General features: G+C 39.7%; 1 long non-coding RNA gene across 4 annotated transcripts; it reads left to right on the top strand.

Moving 5' to 3' along the window:
- The first annotated feature begins 767 nt into the window (after window positions 1–767).
- LOC134000120 (uncharacterized) lies at window positions 768–12,821 on the top strand. Of its 4 annotated transcripts, none has more exons than XR_009927400.1 (4): window positions 768–782; window positions 3,218–3,369; window positions 11,117–11,231; window positions 12,446–12,821. It is a non-coding gene; the product is annotated as an uncharacterized LOC134000120 (long non-coding RNA). The 4 variants fall into 4 exon arrangements; XR_009927399.1 differs by lacking the exon at window positions 768–782 and adding an exon at window positions 1,586–1,595; XR_009927398.1 differs by lacking the exon at window positions 768–782 and adding an exon at window positions 1,593–1,609.
- The last annotated feature ends 6,892 nt before the right edge of the window (window positions 12,822–19,713 follow it).

Below are 19,713 nucleotides of genomic sequence, written 5' to 3'. Positions count from 1 at the left end.
GAGGTACCACCTCCTGTAATGACAGTGTCCCAGAACACACACAAAGACATACAAACACACACATTTTTTGTCCAAGTTCCACCAGTTGCTGCAAGTAAATATACACTTGTTGACAGGAAAACAGTTGGATGGTGCCGGCTTTCTCTCACAGAGCAAAAATGAGGGTGTGTGTATTTTGGGTGTTTGAACATGTATACAGTGTTACTTAGTCAGCGTTGACCCCTGGGGGGTTTCAGCAAAGGAACATTCACATAAGAGACAGAGATAAGAAGGAAGTGAAGGCTGGAATGAAGAAAAAGACTGTGTGCAAAGACTGTGAGCACCACAGGAGCCATATTTCACAGTTTTATGGTCTGAGATGTCGGCCTTGCTGCAGTGGACTGCAGTAAGGCCGTCATCAGTGTTTCACATGTTGCCCCTCTTTAGCTCCGTTTCAACCCTCATGGAATTTTAAACAGGAGTGTCTTCTTTTGTAGACTGTTGCTCTCCTGGCTCAAACTTCCCTGCATTTCTTTTTTTCTCCTTTTTTTTTTGTTCCACATCCCCACCCCCACCCAGCCACCACTCCCACCCCTCCCCCTACAGCTCTTTTAGCAACATACATGCACACGCACATGCATGCAACCACAGCAACACACCCCCTTTTAAGTGAGATCACATTCACTACAGAGCAGTTACAGCACGCTGGTCCCCCCTTTGGCATTTTCTGGTGATTCCTTCACACACTTAGAACCACTTTTGAGCTGTCTCACTCAGGACCAAGACGTCCCGTCTGCACATAGGTAGGAATGAATGATTGTTTGATGAATTCAGTCTCATATGCTGGGTTTCTGCACAGGAAACCACTTGTGCTACTTAAAGTACATGGTGTTCCTTCTTGTCCTGGTGAATATGGACTAACAATGAGGTGAGGAATGGGCTTCCCATTGAAGCACATTTCTATATGCTTCACACAGAAGCTTTTTGTTCTTTAATATCTTCTATTTCCATTCAGCCAGCATGATTGGAACACCATGTACTTTGATAAATAGTATAGAACTTTATAAAACAACATTTATCACACATATACATTACTTTAAGTTATTTTTTATTTCATTTTGCCATTGTGTTACAATTTGTACCTGTTTTTTTTACTTTTATTTTTTGTCTTCATGCCAGAGAATTTATGCATGACTAAGCATTATTTCTGCAAGAGGAGGTGAGAAGAAGAGGTTTTTCCACCCAGAGTTAATTGGTTGACATTTGATGCTAATGCAATTTACACACTGCACACTTTTGTCTCTCTCTTTTTGGAATATGAATGAGCTGCTATTTTAGGAAAGAGCAGAGGCCATCCAGTCAAAGTTTACTGCTTTCACGCAGATATGAAAAAGTTACAATTGATTTCACACAAAAAAAAACAAACAAACATAAAAAGATTGACTGTAAGTTGCAGTTGCAGTTGGTTATTTTTGCCTTCGCTACAACCATTTGAGTCACGCAGGTATTTTCACTCAGGACTGCATATCCCATAATTCAAAGGCTCGAGTACAATTCTTAGACTTTAGGGGGCAATGGTCACAAGTCACAAAAAGCTGCTGATACGCACGGATCAGGTGAGACACACAAGGTGGGGATAGTTAAAATACTTTAGATTGTTTGCTTTCAAACCGTCTTTATAAGGGAAGTGAATAAATGTGCGCCTCATCAGAGTTTAATTTCACAATGCAAACACTGCGAAGGAGTTAGTCGTTTAGTTTGCGCAAAGAACCAGAGCAGCATATAGCAGCACTCAGGTGCAGATTGTTACATAACGTCTGTGCAGTGACAGATGTAAGATTACTCCAGTGTGGGTAACATGTTGTATGATAATGAATGATCTACAGTCATAATTAGCTCCTAAAAGATCACATCACATCACAAACCCCAGCCATGCACACTTTAGTTTTATTTGAAGAACAAAATGCAAGTATTCTGCAAGTCAAGGTGAGCAGAGGTCACTCCACAGAGCCAGCAATCTGATCTTAAGTTGCAATAGTTCTGCCTCAACTCTTTCCTTGTTTAAAGATAAACTTTGGAGTTTTGCATAGAAACCAAACGTTAAATATGATTGATTATCCACTAAAGTTATGAAACACTGAAAACTGTTCAGTTTGGAGGCCATCAGCATTCCACACATGTTCTCAATTGGTACTGTTGAATCAGGATCTAGTAGATATTGGGGCTTTAGCAGAAAATATTGCCAATTTTGACCCCAAAAAAAAAACTAAGCCAAAAATCGCATTCCTGCAGCTGTTGGTGTCCAAACTCCTCTGCGACCTTGGAAAAACTTTGGGTTTGTTCAATGACATATAGACATATGGCTGAATGTGGCCAATGTTCCCACTCTGCACAATGTTGAATAAATGCAATATATCAAATATTCACTTATTATAAAAGTCAGTTATGAAAGGGTTTTTGTTTTGTTTTTAGTACAAAATCATGTTTCTGCTGTTGCAGAGCATTTGTTGCATTATATTTCCTGATCTTTGAAGCAAGCTGCCATGTGCTGTGACAGAGACTGCAGGAGTAGCAAGATGTGTAAACCTGTAAAACAAAGCTGCCACTAGATGGCAGAAGTCAATGGACAGATCATGTTGGAGGATTGGCTTCCACTACTACTTTGCTACAGCCCACTGACACACACACACACACACATGCACGCACGCACATGGCAGTTAGTTCATTCCATCTCATTGTGTATGGGCTGTGAAATGAAGCCAGTGTGAGTCTTTCCTGCTCCTCTGACACATATAGTATTTGATTTGTAGAAATACAGGTTGGCATTAACCACATGTCTCAGTGACTTTAGTTTTAAGCTAACGTCTCTTTGCCTGAGTTGTACAGTTGTGAAAGAACCAGGAACCCCTGTCATTGCAACAGCACTAGAAGCATCAAACCTTATAATGAACCTAACATCTAGAGAACCTCAACACCTCCTAGTATATCTCCTCTGTCCTTCCAACCTGCAACCACTGGAATGTGTTTCCCAATCTTTTACCTCTGAACTTTAGTTTGGGTCACTGCCCTTTCACCTTTGCGTCCCCCTCCCACCCCCAACCTCTGTGTACACACGTGTACTGCCCTGTCACATGTTTTATCTCCTCCCACCTCCTCCTTTGCGCCCTCCCCTTTCACCAACTCTCTCTCATTTTGCACTGTCTCTGTCTCTCTCTGTTGGTGGCGCTTGGATCCATAGGCGTTTGGAGGACAGGAACAGGACAGGACACGCACCCTCAACCCACACAGTAGCACCACCACAGACATGTCGGACTCCGAGACCGCCGCTGCCCCTGCTGAGGCCCCCGTCCCCGCTGCTTGCGCCAGCATCAAGGCTGACCTGGACAAATGGTAGGGGATGGTGTGCATGTGCAAAAAGATGTGCAAATGAAAAATGCATAATGTGTTTCTTCTTCTTTTGCATAACTTTCAAGAACAGTTCTTTTTAATGCCGCCAAGACCTTGCAATCGTTGGTCCACCTCTAAATGTTTGCAAGTTATTCGCTGGCTTCAAAGCTTTCCTTCAAACATTCAACCTTGTCTCCTGCTCTGTGTTCAGGGATCATCTGAAGGTAGATAGGCCCTGAACAAAAACCCAAATATTTCAGTCGTTTGCAATGTGCTTAATTATTAACTTACGTGATATCCAAGAGATGAAAAGAAAGGGAGCATTGCATCCAAGATTGGTGCAGAAACTGCAAGAAATTTTGAGCTGATTTAACAATGCACAGGGCTAACAGGGAGGGGTTAGCGATTAATTTGAAGGACAACGGCAGCATCCTAAAATGCGCCATGCTAAAATGGAGTCTCTTCAGAGGACACTGGGGTTGGCGCTGAAAGCCGCCAAGGGAGAATGAATTGAATCTGAATTCTTGCATGTTAAAATATAACCAAATTTGACATGTTTGCAGGGCGCAGGGGTAAAGGTTATAAAAACTTTGGGTACGCAATATAGGGGAGAGTGATTTGGGGGTTAACGATATGTGGCAGCGGGGTAATGTTTGATGCTAGTCTGTACGCATGGATGGAGGCTGGGAATCTGCTTGCGTCACTACCATTCCCTTCCCAGAAAACCTTGCGTTATAGCTCGTTCCGTTTGTCCCCGCTGTCCCTTCTTGCATCTTGCTGTGTCAACGGTCAGGGACACTGGCTCAAGGATATTTTTGGGTTCGGGCTTTTGTTGCTTACATTCTCAGCAGACACAGAACAACATGGATTACTGCTCTGCGTGTGTGTGTGTGTGTGTGTGTGTGCAGATCAGTGACACAACACTTTGCTAGACATCTCTACAGACAGTGACCATCCACCCTTCCGCACCTCCCATCGAGTCCATTTTAACAGGCTGGGAATTTGAGCTCTAATCAAAAGGATTATCATAGGCATTTGTTAGCATCTTTACAGTACTTGAACACTTGGGGAGTTTCATAATTGGGCCTTTTTCTGTTCATTAGAATTGTGAAAGATAAACACTTTTTGTTTTGGGTAGTAAAGGCATGTTCCAGCCAGACTGTTGGGTCATGATAAAGTGGGGGTGGATGTGTGAAGCTTTTAGATAAGACAGCAGGTTGAGGTGAAGGAGGGAGGGTGGGTGGGCAGGGTAAGGCGTGGGTGATTGGCTAATCTTCTGGAAAAATTTTACTCCTTTTAGTAAATTTGAATTGACAGACTTGGTAGTTAGTTTTAGATAAGAATGTCTAAATGGATCTTTCTTTGACAACTTTATGTTTAGGTTCTATGAATATATCTGATCCATTATTGGTAAATAACTTTAGGTGCTCTTGTTTGGAAGGTACTACCACATTGTTCTTCTCAGTCCCAGCAGAGGCATGGCAAGAGATGCCATTTATTGCAGCTTGTAAAAGTGCAAGCAGGTCTATAGTTGGAGATCTAGCCAAGGTCGGGACTCTATAGGGTGTTTGAAAGTACAGTACAATAGGTTTACCATAATAAGGTGTTCTGTCACTCATGCATGGTTTCAGGTGATTACTATGGGCCTTTTCATCAAGAGTTGGTGTCAGCAGAACCAGAACCCATAACCTTGAAAGGTGAAAAGCCAGGTGGCACTAGCACTAGCAAACAGGGTCACACATGTTAAACTGTGAATGTTAGTCACTAGAGCCCCTCACAGTTGACAATCAGATACTTAACCTTGCTCGCTCTGGATCCTTGTCCCACAGGCTTGAGATGAAACCTGAGTTAACTCTCATTAACATAGACCTCTGCTTTGGGCACAGCCATCTTAAGTGCCATTCAAATGAGCGTATTTACAATCCGCTGGTCAAGCTAACACTTCTTCATTGAAGAAGTTGGGGGACATGTTGGCTTGAATGTATGGTGATCATTATGAAAGGGCAACATTTGGATCCAGGTTTTCTAATTATTTAGGTTTAGGATGAATGCTCTTACGTGTTACCAACTGCGAAACTGTTCTACCGATGAGCTTCAGTTTCAAGAACATGTCCATGAACCTTCCATTTTACTCCAACCAAGCCACACTCTGACACAGCTGTAGGTTTAACATGGCTGACTGGGTAATGAATACGAGAACTTCTGTATATATTTAGGTGGCGGCTTTTAAAAGTCATGGATAGAGGTATGTTCGGGTGAGACTGTATGTACTGGATACCATGACATGTTCCCTGCTATAGATCACGTTACTGCTCTACTTGACACCCACTTCAACCAGCCAAATAAGCAGACACACTGCCTTACATTCAGAGTCATATGAAGGCGGCCATATTGGATTTAGGCCTTCATGTAGTGGTCATAAACATCTCTTAATACTTGCCCAAAAGTCAGATTTTGAGTTTTTGTAGTTGATTCAGGACAGTTTTTAAATATAAATATATATATTTCAGGCTTTTTGGGGTTTTCTTTTTGTTTTGTTACATTTTTACAGATTTTGTTTTATTGAAGCAGTCATGACCTTGTCAAGGTCATACAAGCAAAGTCACACAAAAGTGAAGTCCTAAGCAACAGGCTATGAGCATGTCTAATAGACAATAAATCATGTTATACTTTTTAAAATATTACATGTATTGCATTACATGTGCATTATATAAACATGTCTCCTGTCTTACCTTTTACATTAGTCATGTGTTTAATCCTCTAAAACCAGTAATTAAGGTTTCTGGTTACATGTAGTGGTGAATAATTCTGTGCCTCCAGCTGCTGGAAAAACACTAGAACTGTATTGCTTGAATAGTCCAACAAATGTGTTTCATTATCTTCTGTAGTTTCATTTGTATTTACTCTAATGCAGCGACCTGACTTACTTTTACTGGTTTGTATTCAATTCTGTCTTCTATTGAAAACAGGTTTAAATATTGTTGATGCACATCTTTCACTTATTTTAAGAAAATATGATTTTTAGGACTCGATTACAGAAATACTTTTACAGGATTTTTGTTTTGTTTTTTTGCAGTCAATCAGGACAATCAATACACACACACACACACACACACACACACACACACACACACACACAGATAGATCCATAGTGCCCATGCTGATAGTATGTGACTTGGTGAACATTTAGTTCTTTACTAATATTTAACATGTTCAAACCCCTATAGCTAACATGTTCACTGGCACTAAAACCATAAACTTTGAGACTGCAGGCTCTTTCATGAGTTTAACATAAACATACTTGCCGCCGTCCTTTGCCCTTCATAGATGCACACACGCAAACACACACAAACGCAAACATACACATACACAAACACACATACACACATGTCTCTGTTAATGATTGCCTGCAGACATGTACTATACATGCTTGCGGGTGGAAACGGCGCTGGTCTTTCATTATGGAATTTGGTGACTCAGCAGAAGTCAGTAATCTGAGTGCTGTACTGTAGTTGTGTCAACTACCCCCCCCCCCCCCCCCCCCCCCCCCCCCCCCAATACTGCACCACCTATCGTGAACCCTCTTATTAAACACATTTAGTAGTTATAGTTTATTTTATTCTTCTGCACTTTTGTGTCACATGAAGAATCTTGTCAGACGACACATCTTCTATCAGCTGTGCCTTCAGGCTGGTTAACTAATGCTGATAACTGCAAGCTATTCTTGTAACTGCAAGAATCTCCAGTTCAACCAGATGTCCTGAGCGGAAACTTACTGTAGTTTGTGCCTCTCAGTGTATTACTGTCACATTTGAGTCACAGAGCAAAGCAGAGGATTAATAATTACCAGGTGAAGAGATTCTTCACTTTTTCCTAAACATGGTAACAAACACATACATTTTATCATCTGCTATATTTGTCTATACTGACTTTACATTGGGTTATTATATATTTTCATACTATGTAACACTAAAAAAGTAACAAATGAGAAAGGATTTGTTATTTCCAGCTATTCCGATAGGAAAATAGGAAATGTGGTGGCAACTTAGAAAACAGGTTAAACATCTATTTTATCATATAGCACATAGACAAATAGTTTAAAGAGTCTTTAAGGAGTATGACAAACCTTTAGAACAACAATAAGTGTTATTTGACATTTGGATCAACAGTTATATACCTATACATACTTTAAACTCTTAGCTCTGTGGTTCAAATGTAATGAAAATGCATGAGAAGCATAAACTGGGGCAAAGGTAGACTTTCCCCAGGCAACCTTCCTGTTTGCTAATAGTGGTTCCCAAACTGAGGTCAGAGGTCCCCACAGGGAGTCAGAAGTTAAATATGAGAGTCAAGAGATCATTAACAGGCTGAGAGAGCAGAAGAAGGTAAGCAGAACATTCATGATGCATGAAATTTTGCACATTCAGGCATTTCACAAATGATTCAAACTATGAAAGAAAATCAGTCTTTTTATGGATTGCTCGCACCTTCCAAAACGATTGGGAACCACTGTTCTAAGAAGATGAGACTATACTGACTCCTGTGTGCCGAGGTACCCTCAGCTCCCCACCCGATAATAACATTGCACACTCAGCTTTAATCACAATCTTTTGACTAATGTTTGGCGTCTACATCATCTTTCACTGCCGCACCTGCTCAGTGATCTATTATGCATGTTTGTCCCTGAGGACAGACTCCAGCCAACAGCCTAAATAATTCAACCATCATTTCCTGATTGTGTCCGAGACAGGGCGACGTCACTCTGCACCCAAAGCCTGATCACCCATCAGTCAGACTTGAACATGCTGCATCGCTGCGTCAGGCTGCGACTAGTGTGTGATAGTCAATATACAAATAACTTTATTACATTTCTTTCTGAAGCTTCTGTAACTGTAAGCGTTCCGTGCGGATGCACCTAAAAATGTTCATGGCCTGAGTTGCCGTGACAACCCAGTTCTGCCCCTATGACCCTGTAACGTGACCTCGCTCTAGAGTCGTCGTGCCATCTCTCGGGAGACTGTGTGAGGCTGCGCTGGTGGTGATGTCATTGCCCCACCACCTCTCTCTCTCTCTCCTCCACTTGCACATGTGATCACCCTGCACTGATGCTCTGTGTACTCCCCCCCCCCCCCCCCCCCCCCCACTGTGTGCACACAATACACATGTATGAGTACAAATAGGGGCTGATTTTTATTTTTAAATATCATAAAAACGTGAAATTGGATTAATTTGGAAGCCTGAATCTGAATAGAGCCCCAATTCAGAGCCTTTATGTGTCCCTCTGCAGATCTCACTTCCTCTATTTTTATACTTCAATATGCTGAGGATGGGGCTTCTGTTTTCAGTGTTGCATAATAAAAGTTCTACATGGCATTAGAATGGCATTTTCCTTTGGATCAGTCAGCTGCTCTTGGGATTGAAATTGAAACTGTGGTGGCCGGGTGCTGCTGTGCCGTGGCAGGATTATCTGACTGCAAGCCCTCAGGGTTACACTTTTTATGCAGCACTGATGTTTGCTCATCAGCACCCATTGACTTTTCTTTAACACACAAACACACACACACAAACACACACTCCGGATGCACGCATGCATTGACGCAAACCCAATCACTCCCATTTCATCGCTCACACTCTGCTTCTGTGGCACACTCGCGAAGCAATACACCCTCTTCGCTCCATCCCTGCTGGCACAGTAAAGCGCTGAGTGATAATCTGCAGCGGCCAGCTGTGTGTTACATCACTAACAGGCAGCCGGCCACAATACAAAGAGATAAAGCTGCAGTGATGGCCCTGCGTAACTCTACTTGATATTGAAGTGGTTGTGACATTGTATCTGAGAGGGCTGAAAATGAAGCTGTAGTGTGATACTACAGATCCCAGAATTCTAGGGGAAACAAATACTTCTTAGGCAGCAGCTGTTAGATTATAGCTCAGCCAAACAAACTAGTTTAATTAAAGTAGTCAGTTAATAATCTGCCTTTTGTTAGGAGCAACTGCAATCTGTTCTCATGCTGCACACAAGCCGAGTAGTTGTGTACATATAAGGAGCTATGTGAGTAAGGAGTTTTATTCCTCCCTGCTGTATATTTAAAGATGATTTGATTCAATTCTAACTTACCACAGTGATGAAATAGCATGTTTTTTTTATCTGTCTGCCTGAGAATGCGTTTAACATAGCAAGTGTTCAGTTTACATCAGAACTTAACACACCTTATGTTGAGATGCACTTGTAGGAGTGAACAGCCAACAGTGAGGCTGATATCAATAAGATGGCAATATTACAAACAGCTACATACATGCATTGTTTGCAAATAGGATTTGAGCTCATGAAAATCTAAGGTATTATCATTTAAAGGGATAATGCTGATATTATTCTATAATTTTGCTGATGTCAGCAGGACCAAATATACCAGCCTCATCCTTTCATCATTTTTATTTTATTTTTTTCTTCTCTTATTTATTTTACATTTAATTAAACATTTTAAACATTATTTTTATGTTTGAGTGCTTTGGTCTCAATTTTTTCTTTTTATTTGTAATTTGTTACTTCGTTATTTTTATTCCTTTTTCTTTATGGTGTCACTTGTTCTGTCTTATTATCAGCTTGTCAATCAACTGTGTAGCACTTTAAATCGCATGAACTGTATGAAAGCTGCTGTATAAATAAAGTTTGATTGATTTATTGATTAATGTATGACCTCTAGATATTTGATAAAAGTCAGGATAGATATTTAGGAAACATGCTTTTTGATCAATTGAGGATGAATTAGAGGAAAAGCAGAATAGAGGGATGTGTAGACAGCATGAAGTGATGGAGGAAGAGCCAATGGGGTGGCTTTACATTCATGTAACAGGAAACCCCTCCTCCTCCTCATGTGGGTTCACCCTTTTATTACCTCTGTGTCTTGTCATCACCGCATTATCACGCAACCCCCCCTTTCTGGTGTCCTACCAAACAGATGGGCTCTCTGTATTCCTCCTCACTCCTCCCTCTGCCCCCTCTCACTCTTTCTTTCCTTCCCTCCCTCCCTCGCTCCCCTCCTCCCTTTCGCTCCATCACCCTAATGCTGTGTGGCAGTGTCGGCTGCTGTGTTTGCTCCTGCATGGGAGCCTGAAATAATCTCTCAGCCTGCACTCGCTCTCTCTCTCTTTCCCTCTCTTCTTCCCTTTCATTCCTTTTTGTTTCATTTTCTTTCTTTGTCGGCCAACATATTTCATTTTTATTCGCATGTATCAACTGCATAGTGAGTCCTTGCAACATTTCAATGCATATGTTTGATTTGCTGCTAAAATGATAAGTGGATGGGATCAAACTTTGTGAAGGAGGTTTTGCATTGAGGGACAACACTTGTCTTTAGTCTTCATATAATCCTGAAAAGCAGGAACATTTTTGTTTAAGTGATCCTTTACACATTCCCTCATTTATTTAACCTCGTCCATCCTGCTTTTACTCTAATTATGCCCTTTACTTCAATTAAAATCTGTTGGCACATGAAACAAGCATCTGTTTTGTCAACAGCATTAGTTAGGCTGGGACTTAGTCCAGTCCACTACTGCTAAAAAAAGCCAGACTGAATTTCTCTCTCTCTCTTTCTCTATCATTCCTCTCTCTGTTTTCTCTTCCAAGTCACGTGCATATTTGTTTGAGAAGGTGACATTGAAATGTGACAATGCGACAGCCATTTTTTTTAAAATCGTGAAGTTTTAAAAATGGACTGCGTTCTAATTTGTCGTGTATCTTTTCTTCCAGTGTGGCAGAGAAAGGAGCCGAGGGCTGCAAAGATCTGATGGAGGCCTTCGCTGCTTGTGTGAAGAGCGCAGCTGAGGGGACGTCATGAGGAGTCGCCCCCCTACAACCTCAAAATGTGAGCACGGTAACATAATTCGGTGATTCATTCATAGTCAGCAATGAGTGCTTTGGGTTGGGGTAAAAATAAAATACTGCAGCATAGAAAAAAGGATGTTTCTGTGACTGAAATCTTGATGTGTGTCGCCGTAGGAAAAAGAAAAAGTGGCAATATTAAAATGAAAGGTGGCTGAATTCCTTTTATTTGCTTCAGTTTTAAGGTGCTTGATGGCTCACTGTCACGCTGTCATGACTTACTGGGTCACTTCAATAGAGCGTTGTTAATGTAACACCTGTGTCAAGTCAAAAATGCTGTGGAAAGTTAAAAGCAAGCATTTTTAAAGGTTTGGTACACCTGAAATGACATTAAAACATTTTTAAAAAATTAATCTTCATCACAAGATTTTGGTTTTGATTTATTAGTCCCTGAAAAACTTAATTAGGAAGTAGTCTCATTAAAAACACTTTTCAGGGTTAGGGTTAGAGGGTTATGGTTAGGGTCTGTGGGTTATCGTGTTGACAGGAAGTTCTTTTCCAATTGCATGTACCTAATTACTTAATTCTTGGTTTTGAAAGTTAAGATGAAACTCTGTGAGATGACTGCCCAGGGCTGCCCATAATATCTTTCAAATAGCTCAAGAGATCATTTCAAGAGCTGTAATGAAACACTTAAGTGGAGGAACTCCTTTAAATCAAACAACACCAAGGCACAGTGATGTTTTGGACAGTAACTTTGAACTAAGGACCCATTCATGCAAACCTGTGTCTGTTTGTGATCTGTTAATGCAGGTGTAAATGCACTCAGAACACATTTTTATCGGTAATGCGATCAGATTGTCCAGACCACATTTGGAGGTGGTCTGGCTCCTATTGTGATTGGCTCTTAGCCAACCTTAAAGATCACCTAACTGTACATCCTCATGCTTACTTAAGCAAGCAGTGCAAAAGCAAAAGTAGTAGCAGTGGTAACTGGTAAATATTCCCTCCAAAAAGTGGTTTTAAAAAATGACTGTTGCTCATCCATGGTATTGTTTTCCTTGACCTGAAATGCTTTAGTAAGTGTTAGCAAGTCCGCCAAGTCAAGCATCGTTTGTCAAGTTGTGATCAGGATACAAGCAGCACTGAGATAACAAGAACACTTACAAGCAAATAAAAGTGTAGATGGACCCCTAAAAGCTCATTGTCCCACACTCCTTTCCTTCTTATATCTCACCTCTTTCTCCTCTCTTCTAGGTCCACTGCACTGAGTCCTCCAAGTTCCCAGCATTCCCTTCTGCACAACAGCACTGGACTGAATGATGACAACGACGATGATGATTATGTTGATGATGATGATCATGGTGTGACTAACATTGTGTTGATTCGGGCTCAATTTGGGATCTGGTGGCAGTAACCACAGTTTCCTTCCCCTGTCCTCCCCTCCGTTTTAGCCTTATCTGGTGTCCCTCAGTCTTACCGCCATTCCCTCCCTCTCCCTCTATGGCTAACTTACAGTACATCGACTTGTAGACAATTCCAGAGAGCCGATGGGCTGTAATGTAAATTGTCGACTTGAGATGAATACTTATAAATGGAAATAAAAGTATAAAATAATTCATATAAAAATCAACTGTGATTTTTTCTTTTTCTTTTTAATTTTTAGGTTTTGCCTTAATTGTTTTGCCATTTGTAGGAAAAGTTCACATTATTATTCCCATGCGTGAAATGAAACATGACATGTGACTCTTTTACACTCATATTTCCTGTTTAAAATCTGAAGTTTCATAAGATAAGCACGAACACCTAAAGAGTAAATTACAGTAGTAGTTAGCAATTTTGAAAAAAAAAATACACTTATTTACTTTCTGGCCAAGAGTCAGATGAGAAGATTGATATCACTTTCATGTCTGTAGGGTAAATATGTAGCTGGAGCCAGCAGCTGGTTAGCTTAGCTTAGCATAATGACTGGAAACAGCTAGCTTGGCTCTGTAACAAAACCAACCTTTCATATCTTTCACATTGCCATTTCATTTCCCTTTGGTTTTATTTCAGTCACATTCCTCTCTTAATTTAAGTGTAGCGTGTCTATTTTGATAGTTCATCCATTGATATTTGAGAGTTCAAACAAATCTGCTAAAGATACACCACAGCCTTTTCAACAAGAGCACGTAACATAGATTAAGACACTTGATAAGGTTCAATTTTTTAAAGAATTGTGACCAAGATATTTGGGCCTACTCAGCAGAACACAGCTTTAAAATTGATACATAATCATGTATTTCTAATTTGGTAGAAGAGAAACATGGACATGGTCAGACATGTCTTCTCTTGCACATTTTTAGGGAGTGTGAAGTTGATGTGAATGTTGAGGTTTTTTCTTGAACTACTGATATATTATCATGAACAGACATATATCTGCAGGTTCAGTGAAAGTTGCAGAACCTATTATTTCTGTCCAGTATAATTACGTAATGGCTATACCTGTTTAATTTCAGCTACTATGACTGTCAGTACTATATTAGGAGGTGCACATTTATGTCGAAGTAAATTATGAAGATTGTGAGTTTTCAGCAGTTTTCATCAAGTTTTCATTGGATGAGTAGTCTTTATGTTCATATCACAAGATCTTCAGCAGTGGTTGGAGTTGGAATTTGTAAGTGTTCAAATTTCCTCTTTTCTGAGCACTTTGAAAGACTGTTGATGTTGAAAAAAGTTTCTTATCTTGCTGATTCAATCCCACGACAACATATGGTTAAAATAGACTTTACACAGGTTAAAATGTGTTTTGGTGAGCAGACTCATTGCTCACAAATCTGTCAGTAATAAGTTGTGGAATGAGGTAAATTCCACAACATGCATCAACAGAAACACTCCTGAGAGGTATTCAAGTTAAACACTAAACACTGCCTAGAGAAACCAAGTGAAAGGTGATTGGTCCTGCACAGCGTGGTCAAGATAAGGCCTGTGGTCACACAAAGACACACACACACACACACACACACACACACTCTCACAGACGTACACTCGCAAGTAGACATCAGTATTGTCAGCTGTCGGTTTTGCTTCTCTAATCCGTCTCTAGGGGGTAAATTCAACTCTTCTTCTTGTCACACCCACACATTCCTAGATGAGCCTGTCCTCTGCTTTCACTCAGAGTCCTGCTGTCGAGGTTTGGATGTTGAGGTGTTGTTAATTTAAGACATTATATAATCATATACATATATAGGTGTTCTTAAAATAGAAAATGAAATATATCCATCCAGTGAGCTTTACAGTGTACACTAAATATTTATTTCCAAGCAGTTTTAATTATGATTTCTCTCATTTTTGAACACTGTATCGAGAAGTGAACACAAGAGGGAGCTTCACATTCAACACTCATTGGGTATTAGGTCATTTTGTTGTTGCATTGTATAATTTTAACAAACTGCACTACAACACAATGTGACTATCATGGTGTGCACATGTGACGTAACACACAGAATGTGTGACCTGTGTAAACAGGTCCGCTATGTTTCCAGGAATGTTCTCCTGGTATCAACATGCGACAGAACAAACCATATGTTCTACATCCCAACACACACAAACACACACACACACACATGCATGTATGTACGTATGTACTGCTTGCAAGGTCACCCTGTGGACTTACTACAATTAAACACTTAATTTTTAACCTTATCTTTAGAGGACTACTGTTGACCAACAGAATTGGTAGCATCAATCAATCATTTACACACCCACATACTGTTCAATACTGATGGCAACACGTGTTGCAGTTACATGAACACAGCTCAGATATACCATCCAACCACTTCACAGGGGCGTCTGGCTGAATGCCTGAGAAAGATTCCACTGGGGAGGGGATACAGTATTTCTGACTCTGAAGAGAAGATCCTAAAGGGCAAAGGGCAAGGAGAGGCATGACAGTGTCTATGTGTGTGTGTGTGTGTGTCAGCGTGTCTGCGTGTCTCTGTGTGTACTTGTATGGCTATCATTGTGAGATCCAATTTGAGTAGGTTGACTTGGTTTTAAGGTTAAGGTTATAATTGGGTTTAGGTTCAGTTTAGGGTAAAGGTTAAGGATAGGCATTTACGTGTGATGGTTAATGTTAGGGTTGGGGGCAAGGGTTAGGTTGGGGGGTTGAGTTGGGTGGAAAGTTATCACAAATAAAATCTATACTAATAATAATCCATCCATCCATCCATCCATCTTCTTTCCGCTTATCCGGGGTCGGGTCGCGGGGGCAGCAGCCTAAGCAGGGAAACCCAGACTTCCCTCTCCCCAGCCACTTCGTCCAGCTCTTCCCAGGGGATCCCAAGGCGTTCCCAGGCCAGACAAGAGACATAGTCTCTCCAGCGTGTCCTGGGTCTTCAGCTGGGTCTCCTACCGGTGGGACGTGCCCTGAACACCTCACCAGGGAGGCGTCCGGGAGGCATCCTTACTAGATGCCCGAGCCACCTCATCTGGCTCCTCTCAACGCGGAGGAGCAGCGGGTCTACTCCGAGCTCCTCCCGGATGACCGAGCTTCTCACTCAATCTCTAAGGGAGAGCCCAGCCACACTCTGAAAATCTCTATAAAGCTAAAGGGGATTGTAGAGTTAGGGGAAAGGATGTTTTTTTCCATTACACATAGTCATTTGGTTCACTGTTGATATGAACATAGATTAATGGAACTTTAAGTCACTTGCTACAGGCTGACTTTGAAGATGACTTGTCTATTAAATTATTTTTAAAGTGCAGTCTGCAGATTAAAGGCCAGAGTGTTCTTGAAACAAATTTACTTGCACCCTGTTTTGTTTGACAACGTGTATATTTGTTTTTGAATGGCAACACCAAGTGGCAACAACCATAGCTTAATGCTGAGGTCAATGTGGATATGCATTAAAATGCAATGCCACCAACGGCTGCTATATGCTGGCTCCAAAAAAAAATCATTGGCTCCAATAAACTCCCATTCAAAAAGCATCAACTTCTCTCTAAAAATACTATGTTAATAATTCTTTGACTTGTCTACAAGTCATTATAGTCTCAATCTCTAAATTAAGGACCAAAAATGTTGTTTTGCAATTGATTGTTAGAAAGTTGTGGGAAGAACAGAAAAAGAAAGCTTCATCCGTTTTGTAAAGTTACCAAAATTGTCAATATATTGTTGATCCAACAGGCACTTTGGTAGAATCGTACTGATGACTTAATAGAAAACACTTTTATAGTTTAGGTACATCTCAGTTGACTGTGACAGGCTGAGACACATGTATCAAGCAGCCTCTTTCATTGATTTTTGTTCAAGATTTTTTTCAAGACAGACATTTTATATTTTCAAAACAATTACAATCAATTTTCTTGGAGTCATAAGTCATCAGCCATTTAGGAAGCTTAAGACATTGACTTACACTGACACTCTTGCAGAGCTTAATTGACAGAATAGAAGCGTAACCACTTAAAATGTGATTTATGTCTGTAATACTCTGTTTTAGCAATGCATGAAACAAATAAACTGAAAAAGAGAAAGAATACACCAAGAAACTCTCCAACAAAGAGAGAGAAGAATGAAAGCTAGTAAACATGTAACACTCTTGTTAGAACTCGAGGACAATTACACTGAATGTAAAAATAACTGTTACAACTCCACAAGGCCTCTTTACCTTTCCATCTTTAACTTTCAACCAAATATTTCCAAAAAAAACCATTCCTATCAGCTGAACTTTTGTGTTTAGTGCTAATTAGCAAATGTTAGCATGTAAACATGATCAACTAAGTTAGGTGAACAACTACTAAACTTCAGCTTATTAGCATTGCCATTTAGCATTGCTTTAAAAAAGCTATGAATAGCTGGGAATGACATCACACCTGAGTTTGAATCGTTCCAGTTTAGGAGGGAAAAAAACAAAACAGTTTTAGCCAGGTTAGCCATTGATAGCAATAACAGTTGATAAAAAAAATTCAGTTTCAGTTGATTTTCCAATGATTTTATTTACTGTGTTTTTCTATTAAACGCTGACACACCCATTACCAGGATTCATTGGTGGAATAACACATTTTCTACTTTTCAGACATTTTAAGCTACATTTCAGAGATTACTTTACAGAAAAAAAGCAGCATATCAACCATATCATCTTCTTACAAAATATGTAAAAATGTTTTAAATATTCCATCCCACCAGCTGGGATGTTTCTATGATCTGCAGAAGTTTCAAATTCAAAACCTAATTTATATTGGCAGAAATAGGAGAAAGCTTCAGTGGAACTTTCTGTGTTGTGACAGTTCAAGGAGATGAGATTTTATTAAAGAAGGAAAAGCATGAGTGCTTTCATCTCAGTGTCAGGGCTATAAACAATTTAAAGTCACAAGTAGCTTTTTAAATGTTAATTAGAAGATAACTCAAGTTTTCTCCACCGATAGTATGAGTACACATACATACACTCATACACTGTCATTGAGCAATTTACAGAAAATAATGAAACAGCAAAAATGAAAATGCATACACTTGATATTCGCAGTGTATTACTTTAAACTGCATAATTTGATTAGTCCATTACTGCAACAACATGATTTGTCATTAATTCATTAGTATGGGATTTATTTGGTGTGCGTTCAGTTAAAGTAGGTCAGTCAGAAAGTTAACTATTGGACAGTTTGGTCTTGTTAGTTCAGTTTGGGCAGTTTTATAATAGGGTCAATCATTAATTGGAAGATTGTTGGCTGGAAGTAAGAAGGGAAATCAGTTCACACTGAAACATTTCTAATGGTTTTGAAAGTGATGAAATGTATGTCCAACATAATAACAAGTCATCTTAAAAATGAACCAGCAGCAATAATGTCTACATCTCATGAGAGCGTGATCACAGAGGAAAAATAGAAAGATTTGATTATTTCTACAACATACTTTCTTTATGATCAACAGTTACCTACTTGTAAGATGTAATAATTACATAGTAAGTATAACATAATGCTAGGATCTTAATGCAATTTGAAGATGGAGGTTCACTGACTCTGGAGGTGATCTAGAAACTGAGAGCAACTCTGCATAGGACTTTCATCTGAAGAGCCCTGCTTCACTTCAATCTTATTTTATGTTAATGCATGTTTAAAAAAAAAAAAAAAAAGTATAATTCCAGTCTGTTGTGCATTGCATATAATTTAATACACAGTAGAAACAGCAAAGTCAACATTGAAAAAAAAAACCCATTATGAGCCCCTTTCTGTGTTTCATTTTTTCTCCAGGATCATATTCAGTAGATTTAAACTATAAAACTTCATTTTTCCTGTTATATGACAAGATCTTTTAAACAATAGATCCAAAATATGAGAGCTGCTGTCACCTATTCATACCTAAACCTGTCATGGCCTTGTGGGTTTTGGACTTTTTGTGTTTGTTCTCATGGTTTCTAGTGTTGTCTTCTGTTGTTTAGTCCTTGTGGTCATTTGGTTTTGCTTATTTACATTTGGGTTGTGTAACAGTGTGTTCCTGCACTCCTGCCCATCCCCCTCCACACCTGCCCTGCTATGCAACATGTTTGTTAACTCTGCCTTTGCCCTCAGTGTCCCCCCCCCCCCCCCCCCCCCCCCCCCAGCCTCTACACCTGTCCTATATCAGTCTCATCAGCCCTGCCCTGTCCCTGTTGTCCTCCGAGCCAATCAACTCCCAGTCTGACCTTGTCTAATCACCTGTTCCACATCAAGTTATCAGTTAATATTTAAGTCTTGGTTTTCAGTTCAGCCTGCTTAATCTGCTGTGTCTTGCATTTGGTGTTTTTAATGCACAACCCAGGAATAAAGACATTTTTCAGCAATTCTGCTTTTACCTTTGCTACTTACATTTAAAAAGATACGGTCAGATGCCAATCAGCCGCATAAGACATTTACTTTAGATAGTTGAAGTAAATTATGCTGTCTGTGCCTGTTCTTTTTTACTTAATTAATATTCTGTATGCAAGACTGATTATAAATGTAACAAGTGAGTGATGTTAATGAAGTGTGTATTATTATAGTGTATTGTGTGATCTATCAGTCTGTTTTCTCACTTTCTCTTCTAAGCATATTTCATTAGCTTGTATTATCTTTATACTACATACGTTTAATATGTTTAGTGCACATTCAGTTATATGAGTCATGATAGAGTTATTCATTTCCTGTTATGTAAAATCTGTGGTCTCAAATAGTAATGGGTACTCATGACATTAGAGGAAGTAGAGAAAAATTTGCACGATCTACAGTATCTACTTGTATTGTTTAGACATGTTTTAATGTTTCACATGCAGGTGAAAAAGAAAAGATCTGATATTGATATTTCAAAGATTTTTGGTATTCATAAATGTAATGTCTTAAGCTTATTTTGATCTCATATGATCTATCTGTGTCTTTTGTTTTCCAGTGGTTCTTGTTTGAAACAATATAGTAAAAATGTGTTGACTAGATATATTATTATTCTCAACTTGATTTTATTCTAAGTAGGCAGATCTTACACTGCAAAAAAAGCCAAATGCTCAAGAGTTGCATTAAAGCAACAGTTCAAATGAATG

This window comes from Scomber scombrus, chromosome 18 (genome assembly GCF_963691925.1).
Source record: "Scomber scombrus chromosome 18, fScoSco1.1, whole genome shotgun sequence".
NCBI classification, from domain to species: Eukaryota; Metazoa; Chordata; class Actinopteri; order Scombriformes; family Scombridae; genus Scomber; species Scomber scombrus.
The sequence above is the reverse complement of the archived record's forward strand: the minus strand, read 5'-3'. Positions and strand labels throughout refer to the sequence as shown.